This window comes from Astyanax mexicanus, chromosome 18 (assembly GCF_023375975.1).
Source record: "Astyanax mexicanus isolate ESR-SI-001 chromosome 18, AstMex3_surface, whole genome shotgun sequence".
NCBI classification, from domain to species: domain Eukaryota; kingdom Metazoa; phylum Chordata; class Actinopteri; order Characiformes; family Acestrorhamphidae; genus Astyanax; species Astyanax mexicanus.
The window spans coordinates 26,968,767-26,978,400 of record NC_064425.1 but is presented as its reverse complement, the minus strand read 5'-3'; the positions used below and the strand labels follow the sequence as shown (position 1 = coordinate 26,978,400).

At 36.9% G+C, this 9,634-nt stretch overlaps 1 long non-coding RNA gene across 2 annotated transcripts; it reads left to right on the top strand.

Annotated features, from left to right (window-relative positions):
* Nucleotides 1-214: 214 nt before the first annotated feature.
* Nucleotides 215-6,860, top strand: LOC125782650 (uncharacterized). Of its 2 annotated transcripts, XR_007425372.1 has the most exons (4): nt 215-636; nt 3,201-3,291; nt 4,072-4,205; nt 4,330-6,851. It is a non-coding gene; the product is annotated as an uncharacterized LOC125782650 (long non-coding RNA). The 2 variants fall into 2 exon arrangements; XR_007425371.1 differs by having other exon boundaries at nt 3,201-4,205; nt 4,330-6,860.
* The last annotated feature ends 2,774 nt before the right edge of the window (nt 6,861-9,634 follow it).

Genomic DNA, 9,634 nt, shown 5'->3' with positions numbered 1-9,634 from the left:
GTACATCTACTGGAATATCACTGGGTACATGCCCTAAAATAGTGCTTCTTTTGTATTTTTACAGTTAAATATTCATTGGGGCAGCACGGTTCGACAAGGTAGGAAAATTCGACAGAACACCGGCCCTCTTTCTCCAGTCCAGCTCCGCCCGCCCTCTCATCAACAGATGAGCGAATATTTGCGACAGTCTGCGCATGCGCGAATATTTGCGGGCGTCAATGTGACGGCCACAAATGTGTTTTGGTAAAAAGCTAGTTGACTTTTTAACACTAGCCAGATTACCATACTTTAATTCAGTATTAATAAGATTCAGAAATTAAATATCTACAAAAACACTGCCGAATTAGACCGGAGTACCGAGAGGAGCTCTCAGGCCTGTTAGGTATTTTAACTACCGTTAGCCAACTGGCTGTTTCAGCTCTCGGTGAAACGCGATCTTATTACTGAACTACAGCGTGGTTTAAAAGCTGCTGCTGATTGAGAAAAACACACCCTGTGCTGGGAGAGAAGGTCGTGAATCAGCTCTTAAACAGCGCTGGGTGTTTGTTTTGTTTCTGAACGAGCAGGTGACGCTGCAACTGGATTTTATAAAGATATGAGAAAAGAATGCTTTCGTCGTGGATTTAACATGAAAAGGTAAGCTGCTGTTATGTTCTGATCTGTGCAGGCAGTTTATGCACTTAACGTAACTCCGTTAGACAACTAACTTACAGAGCTAGCGTTTGTTGTGTCTCTGGCTTAGTTTTCTGCAGTCCATGATTTATTAGCTAAGGTGTTTAGTTTATTTTGACCCCAAACAGCAGCATTCACTGCATTTTGCATACTATTAACTAACCGCGTGAATCCACTGTACGTGCAAGTTAGCGTTAACTTCATCACGAACGAGTAACGGATTAGTAAACACACTCTTGTCTTTTTTTTGAATCCTCACAATTTCTGTCAGAAAACACTGAAAGAAAACTTCTCCTCTGTCTCTGTTTATACAGCGATGGTTTGGGTTTAAAGCTGGGTTTGTTGTGCTGGATATGTGGTTAGGAGAAGGAGATTTTATAAGATGTGTGGCTGCATAATTGTGAACTGAGATCGCGGTCTGTGAAGTTACACCCGCAGCTAACCAGTGACTTTAAAAAACAAATAAACACAGCTGTTACTGGACTTGATGGGTTTAAAAAAATGAGTTAATTACTTTTAAAAGACTAGGCTACTAATGTTGGCCCTGCTGAGTCCAGCTGATCATCCAGAAATAAACATTACCTATGCTGGTCAAAAGCTATTTAAAGAGTTTTTTTTTTTTTGGTTTTGAGCATTTTTTAAGGAGGGAGTGTACGTCTGTGCTGCAGTAGAAGAGTGTAATTTTAGAAAAGTTGCTGTATTTGTCTCACTGTCTTAGATAGTATAGACTTTAAACATGTTACTAAAAATTAACACTGGACCGTGTTTTTAAATACTTGCCATTCTGGATGTCCTGAACATTTTCATGCATATTTTTTAGGGGTGTAACGGTATGCAAAAATCACGGTTCGGTACGTACCTCGGTTTTGGGGTCACGGTTCGGTACATTTTCGGTACAGTATAGGAACAAAATGCAGAACCATTTTCTTCCACAGCGTGTTGTTTATTTAACCAAAAAATTGCCAATATACAAACTGAAACAGTAAATAAATATAAAGTGCTGCTTGGTACCATTAAGTTACCAGCCTTAAGCTATATACCATATTTGCACTACTGATATATACTATTTATACTGTCATTCCATCTCAATCACCATCAATATTGCACTATTGTCTTACGTATGTTTATTGTGTCTTGTTGTTTTGTACATATAGTGTCTCCCACTCTATTATATTATATATTTTTTTCTTTTTTTTACTTATATTTATATATCTATTTCTCCCCACACTACTGCACCTTGTTTTTGTCTCATGTATGTCTATTGTGTCCCTGCTGTATTGTACTCATAGTGTTTCCCATTCTCTTTTATTATATCTATTATCTGTACTTGCTGTAAAATTGGGAAGGAGAGTAACATAATTTCAATTCTCTGTATGTCCTGTACATATGCAGTATTGACAACTACTTGACTTGACTTAAATGAAATATTCTCAAATGATTAACCAATGTTAAAAATTAAACAAAATAAAATTAAAAATAATAAATTGAATTCCCTTTAAACAGTAAACAAAACTTTCCACATGTAAAGTGCAGCACTCAGTTCCAGAATTCTAGTGTTACAGTATTCATTTTTACTCAATCTTCATATGTTTTGCCAAGAAAATCAGTTTGTCCACATTGTCAGCAGTGAGGGCAGATCTGCTGGCAGTTATAACGTCCCCAGCGCTTGAAAATACCCTCTATATACCCTCGATGCTATAAAAGCCCCAATGGATGCTGTACTGGCTTTAGCCCGATCTGAATTGTGATTGTAATGATGCCTGAACGCAGATATCAGTGGCGTTTGCACCACAGGCATCTTCTTTTTTGTCGCGGTAATTTTAGCACTTGGGTGGCTCTGTCTCAGATGACTTAGCATGTTTGAAGTGTTGCCCGAAACATAGCCGACCTCAGCAAAACAATAACGACATACCGCTTTCGTTTTATCCACTTGTCTTTTTCCGTCGCAGGTTTTCACTGGGAAACCGCAGTGCTCCCAAACGGGAGATTTTAAAGACAGGGGAGGATTTTCTATCTCCGTTTGGTCGCTAGCTTCTGCCATAATGTCAAAATAGTCTTCACCATTCTCTGATACAGCAGACGCGTGCACCTCGCAAATGTGTTTTGAAGAGTGGTTAGGAAAGGCTCGACTGATTGGTTCGCCGTGCGACGTCGCCCCCACATGGTCACAAGAGCACGAATCACGAAAGAGTTGCTTTAAACATATCAAAGAACCTCCCCTTTACTACTACAATCACGTACTGGCATCTAATGAATATTAGATAGCCACATGTCGCGACAGCCACAGACCTAGGGTAGAACAGGCGCTGTGTAGAACATATAAACTGACTGTATTCGTTCGGTACAGCACTGTACCGTACCGAAGGTCTGTTCGGTACGGTTCGGTACGAATACATTATACCGTTACAGGCCTAATATTTTTTATGTCGGTTAGTTTTATTTATATAAAGTAAGACCTGTAGATCTACTTTATTGGATAAATTGATACAGCTACCATGAACGGTTTTGTTTCTGTTCTGTAAAATCAGGCCCAGTTCCAAAAGACACAACATCCTCAGTGTCCTGGAGCTCCAGCTGAAGCACTGGCCACTCCACCTTCTCCATCCCCACCCAAAAGAGGTTGATGAATATATGTTAATACATTAATAGCTTAATATTATTACTCTATTTGTTCTTATTACTGACTTACCGGGGGAACTAATTAAGGGACGGAAACACACACAGAGAAATGTGTTGGCAGTGCTGTTGCTAATTGTACTTAGTGTCTGCAGTGTACTGGGAGGATTGTGCTGGGTGCTTATTATTTCTCAGGTGGTAAATCATGTTTGTTGTTGAATGTGCATTTTTTTTCCCTTCCCATCTTGTAAAATCCTGCCTTTGCAGTCCACTTTAAAATATTTCCAAACAGAGAGGTGTAATACGCTCTTTCGATCTTACAGCTGCTGCTCACACTGCTAATAAATAAAAAACAAACCCAGTTGATTTTATCGGAGCGCCAGTACCCAAACCCGACTGACTAAAACTTTCAATCGTAACCACCTTACACTTAACGATTGAGATGACACGACCGCAACTCAACTGCAGCTCGACTCTAGCCAGACTCTCGTGATTTTATCCTGACTCTGGAAATTTGTCTGCAACTGTGAAATCATTGGAAAATCATTAGGTACCTGAACACTCTTCTCTCTTCACCCTTAATGTAGCAGCTACCCACTGAATAACTGTTAGCCTGTTCTATAGCGACTGTAATTTCCTTCTGTCTGTTTCTTACACTCTGTAGGTACTTATATATTTTTTTTATTGAACGTGGCAGCGTGCCGACAATCACAAGTATTGCAAATGTTGGGATAAATTTCAGCCAATTTAACTTTACTAGAATGTGCTCTGTGTACTCTGCAGGTACTTCTAAGGCAGCTAGTTGAAGCCGTGATTGAGGTCCATGCCAGAGGGGTTCTGCACTGTGACCTCAAGCCATAGAACATCCTGGTTCAGATGTACAGTTAGGAACCACGCCTTCATCTTCTGTTCTTCTGGTATGGGTTTTCAGTGAACACTACAGGCAGAGAACTGTCTTCGTAGAAGCTACCATTACTGAATAGAGATTCAGGTCAAAAACATTCCTTAACGCTCAGTCACTGTCTCTAATTTACTTTTCAGGACCTTCCTCATGAGTGGTTTACCCATGAGGCCAAATCCTCCACAGTGTTGCAGATAGGAATCATCCTGCTGTGTGTGAGAGGTGACCCTTCAACACCAGCACGGAGATCACCTCAAAGAAGTCTCAGATCATCTCTCCACCATCTGCTCTATGACCCCTGGCTAAGTATACACCACGACACCGCCACCACATCAGGCACACCTCAGTCAGGTACCATATAAAACAATAATAATAATAATAATAATTTTAAAAAATCTATATTTTCAATCTCTAGTTTAGAGAGTTCTCTAGTAGAGCTGGGCGATTAATCGATTTTATCGATAAATTTGAATTTATAGTTAAGGACAATGTGTTTTTATGAAAATCGATTTTCTTTGAGTTTTCTTTTTCACCACAGACGCTCCTCTGTGGGCACAGAGTGAGCTTAGCTAGCTCCCTCCATACCTCCCTCCCTCCAGCGCGCGCACCCCCCGCCCCTCCCTCCCTCCCTCCCTCCCTTGCACGCACAAACACACACACACACACATACACAAAACACATGACGGCGGAGCTTAAGAGCAACTGGCTCCGTGATCTGGAGTTGGTTCGGTTTTGCGGCGTCGGACGTAGACCAAACAGGTCCTCGCTGTAAGGTGAACCAATTTATCACTATACCTTAAACAGAAGCATGTAGCGGAGTGGGAGAAGTGCTGCTACCATAGGAATGAACGCAGCAGCAGCACCAGTTCACCATTCAACGTTAAACAAGGAACTGTCCCTGGCACATCTTCCAACCGTGTACCAGGTTTTGTATGCACTACAAGTTAAGATGTTTTGCATATTCATGAGAAAAGATCTCATTTTATAGAACACTGGCACTTATTTAAATGCTTTGTTTTGCAATTCTAGCCCAATAGGGAAAAGAATTTACTTAAGAGCATATAAATTGTACTTGTTTTCTATTGTCTACTTTGTAAGTTTTATCAAAAAAGGGCACCATTTTATTTATTTCTATTTGTTTTTAAGGGTGTGTTTATTTATTTATTTATTTTTTAAGTTTGAGGGTGCATTGTGTCAGTACCTAAACTATGTTGGAGAAAGCTTTCTAAAAGTCACTAGATGTTCTCACTGTTTACAATAGTTTTTTTTTTGCTTGTTTCTGGTTGCACTTTAACCACAAATGGAATATTTTAAGTGAAAACAAATTAAATAAGAACTAGTTTTTAACCATTTCTTTATAATCTTTAGTTTGATTTTTTTCGATTTTTGATTTAAATCGAAAATTGGATTTAAAAAAAAAAAAATCTAAGATTTTTTTTTCGGCCATATTGCCCAGCTCTATACTCTAGTTTTAGAGGTTTTTTTTTTTATAAAACACACCTAAGGAAAATAGCAGGTATTAATAAAGCTATTGATTCGATACTTTTAAAAAGGTAATGATTTTCTTTAACTATATAAATGTTTTAATCGTTTTGTGTATTGTATGCTTTTAATTGCTTCCTGTTTTGTATTTGTGTTCATGTACATGGCTTTAATCCTTTTATCTTGATATTGTTTATCTTTTGATGTTTATTAATTACTTAACTGTATTTATCTTTATGTAGTATACTGTTAGTGTTTTAATCCATACACTTTTTGTATATATTTCTTTTATTGCTTAGTTACTTGCTTTATTAATGGTTATTGTATTGGTGTTTTAGTCTTATTTTGGGCTTATATTCATTAAAAACATTTTAACGTTTGTCTTTTAGTGCTTTAATCAATTAATATTGTACTTACCTTTTACTATTTTACTATTAATCTTTCTGTACTTAATTATACATTATTTGTTATTTATTTTTTTATAAAATTAAAGGTGGGTTTATTAATTGTATGTCTTTATACGGGATTTTACATTTGCATTGTATATATTTTTGTTTCATTTAATGTTTATGCTCTTTGTCTTTTTCAGATTTTTACATTTTTAATTTGTGTATTGACCCAAGGAGTATGGGTTCCTCTCAAGGTTTCTATCTCTCTTTCTGAGAGAATTTTCTTTGCCGCTGTCTCCTTTGTGCTTACTCAAAAGAGGTTTGGACACTTTTTTTTTTTTTTTTTAAACTGTTCTTAATTTTGTTTGTTTCTTAACTTTGTCAATAAATGTTTTTTTATTGCTATCACTTTTGTCTGTTTATTTGATCACACTATCGCTAAGTTTCTTGAAATGTGTTTATGGAAAAAAAAATAATTTTAATATTTTATTAAATGTGGATTTGATGCCCACATTCAACCACTTTTTAACACTTCAACTAAACACTGAAAGAATAAATCAGAAATTATTGATTTATTATTAATGTAATGAACAGAGATGTTCTGAAGTTAAAAGCTGATTATCCCAGGTGTCTCATATTCCCAAATATGATAAGGTGGATAAGGTCATGTCAGCTCCAAGGACAATTTCAGTTTTGTATTTCAGTGAAAGTTATTCCTTTAATTGAATTTATATAAATAATGTATCTGGTAATATGCAAAGGCTCTCAGTGTTGTTACACCTTTTTGTTATACTTAAAACCAAAGTGTAATTTTCAACAACTCTATGTGATGTTTGACCACTTAGGAATTACACTGACATTACTTCTACAAGTCATGGGATAGTAGGTTTGAGGCTGATCATGAAGTGTTACCTCAATGTATTGGCCAGTAATTTATTATTGAAGGTTATTCATTCAAATTTATTGTGACTGGTCGTCTGCCTACAATTGTCTGTGCAACTCTGAGAAATATCTATATACAACTTTTAAAACGATTAAAGCTTTGGGATTTACATGTGCAAAATTAAGCCCTGCATACAGAAATATACTGATAACTTTCTGATGCTTTAAAAAATAAGAATCAAAGGAATCAAATTCCAAAAGATAAGCATTAGCATTTCAGAAGTACTGTCCGAGGTCAGCATACACACTAGAAAAACAGAGAAAAAAAAATCACAGTTCTTACAGTCTGCTTGTCTTACCAGGTTCCATGAGACACTGCAGTATCCCTTTAGTCATCCAATAACATAAATTATACATTAATAAAACATCTGTTTTATTAGAAATACTTGTTCAAATTACAAATTAGCACCCACAACTCCACAGAGGTTGGAGGACCATAATTTAATGTAATTATATATTTAAGTTACATGATTTTGAGCATATTACTGCATTATTTTGCCTTTCAAAAAATGCCAAGTGAGCAAATCAAATCTAAAACTTTTTTTTTGTTCCCCCTCTGCATGTGATACATAGAGATCAGTAACATCTTTCAGTAAAAATGGTCTGTAAAAACAATATGAAATTTGAAAAGGAAAAAAATACAAGCTACAAAAAATGTAACTTTCAAAATAAATTCATGGTGATCACTTGATTATGACAGAAATGGACACCTGCTAAAACCACATACCTATCCTTTTGGTTTGAGGTAAATCTGTCTACCACAAACCAAAATATACAATTACAGTAGAGGAATCCTGCTTTAAGATATTTGGCCTCAGATGCATCAGTAGCACTTTACAATTAATTTACATTGTTTAACCATACTTATGTTAGAATGCCTCAACTAATTATTATTATGACACTAGTTAAGATATTAATTCCTACAAAATGTTAAAACTGATATCGCAATTCATCTTTATTTACAACATTCTTAAGCATTACAATTTAGAAATGTTAAATAATATTTACCACTTAATTACCACTTAATGTTTATTACAGTCGTAAGTACTGTTATTTTTTACCCTGATTGTAAAGAGTTACAGATGCATCAGTAGCTGGGTAGAACAATATGAATATGACTGCTGTCTAAATAAATTAAAAAGGCATTTTTTTTACGGCAGCCTCACGCTGACACAGGGTCCCAAGCAGTGATGTTAGTAACGCGTTACTCTAATCTGACTCTTTTTTCAGTAACGAGTAATCTAACGCGTTACTATTTCCAATGCAGTAATCAGATTAAAGTTACTTATCCAAGTCACTGTGCGTTACTCTCGCTCTCTCTCTCTCTCTCTCTCCACCTCACACACACACACACACACACACCGCGTTCCCTTCCCCATCCCCCTCCGCTCTCCCCCAATCACACGCGTCTCGCTTTCTCCCGTCTCTCTCTCTCTCGCGCTCGGCGTGTTTTTAGTTTCCGCCCATTCTCATTTTTCCGCCAGTTCTCGGGCTCCCTATCTCTTTATAAAGGCGGGTTTTCCCGGCCACGTCCCAATTCACTAGCCAGGGCAGCGGTCTGCACAGATCTGATTGGCAGAGGAGAGCGTTTGAAGATTTTACACCACACGTGATTGGTCTGTGAGTTTCCCATGCCGCAGTGCGCGTATACCGTAAAGACAAGAAAAGTTCTGACGCTTTAAATGAACACTGTCAGAATTATATCTTTCTCAGCAGTTTATCGGTTTGGGTCCGCATTGGACAACGTCTGGGTCCGGACCCGGACCGCAGTCTGCAAATATGTGATCCCTGGCCTCGACCATATACACAGTTTTGTTTTATCAAACCACTCCTTGCTGCCCTGCAGAGAACAACAGGTTCAATATTCAGTTTTACAGTGTTAAATATGTCAGGTCAAGAAAGACTTTCTTTATTTTATATTTTTTTTATAAAAACAAGTATTTATGTTAAGTGAAATCAAGAAAGACCATATTTTATTTTTTATAAAAAAAATATTTATGTTAAGTTAATTCAAGAGAAATGGTCTTTTAATTTTATAAAAATAAATAGTTCAACTTTAAATGTCTAGAGATACATTGATGCTGTTAAAAATGCTTTTTCCAATAAAGGGAGTATTGGCAAAACTGGTTATAATTTTTATGTTAAGGCGGCGGGACGTGGTGTCTGCAGCTGCTTAAAGTAACTAATAAAGTAACTTGTAAAGTAACTTAGTTACTTTTAAAATCAAGTAATCCATAAAGTAACTAAGTTACTTTTTAAAGGAGTAATCAGTAATCAGTAATCAGATTACTTTTTCAAAGTAACTATACCATAACTGGTGCCAGAGGAATGGGACATACCATTTCTGAAAATGCGTGGGTCTATAACATTTCTCAGTTCACAATGTCACATGACACTAGTCCCATTAACCATAATTGACATTTGGCCTCTCAGTGTATTTGATAAGCCATTCCTGACATCCCTCTTACAGGTGGTGGGTTTTGCCAGAATGCAGGTGGGGAAATACAACTCAATCCGTTGTGATCAGGTTACCTGGCCTGTTGCCTGGCACACTTAACAGTAAGAGAGAGGAACATTTGAGCCTTTTACAGCCTGAGAACTGAAAACATTGAGAGTGACACATACACTGTGC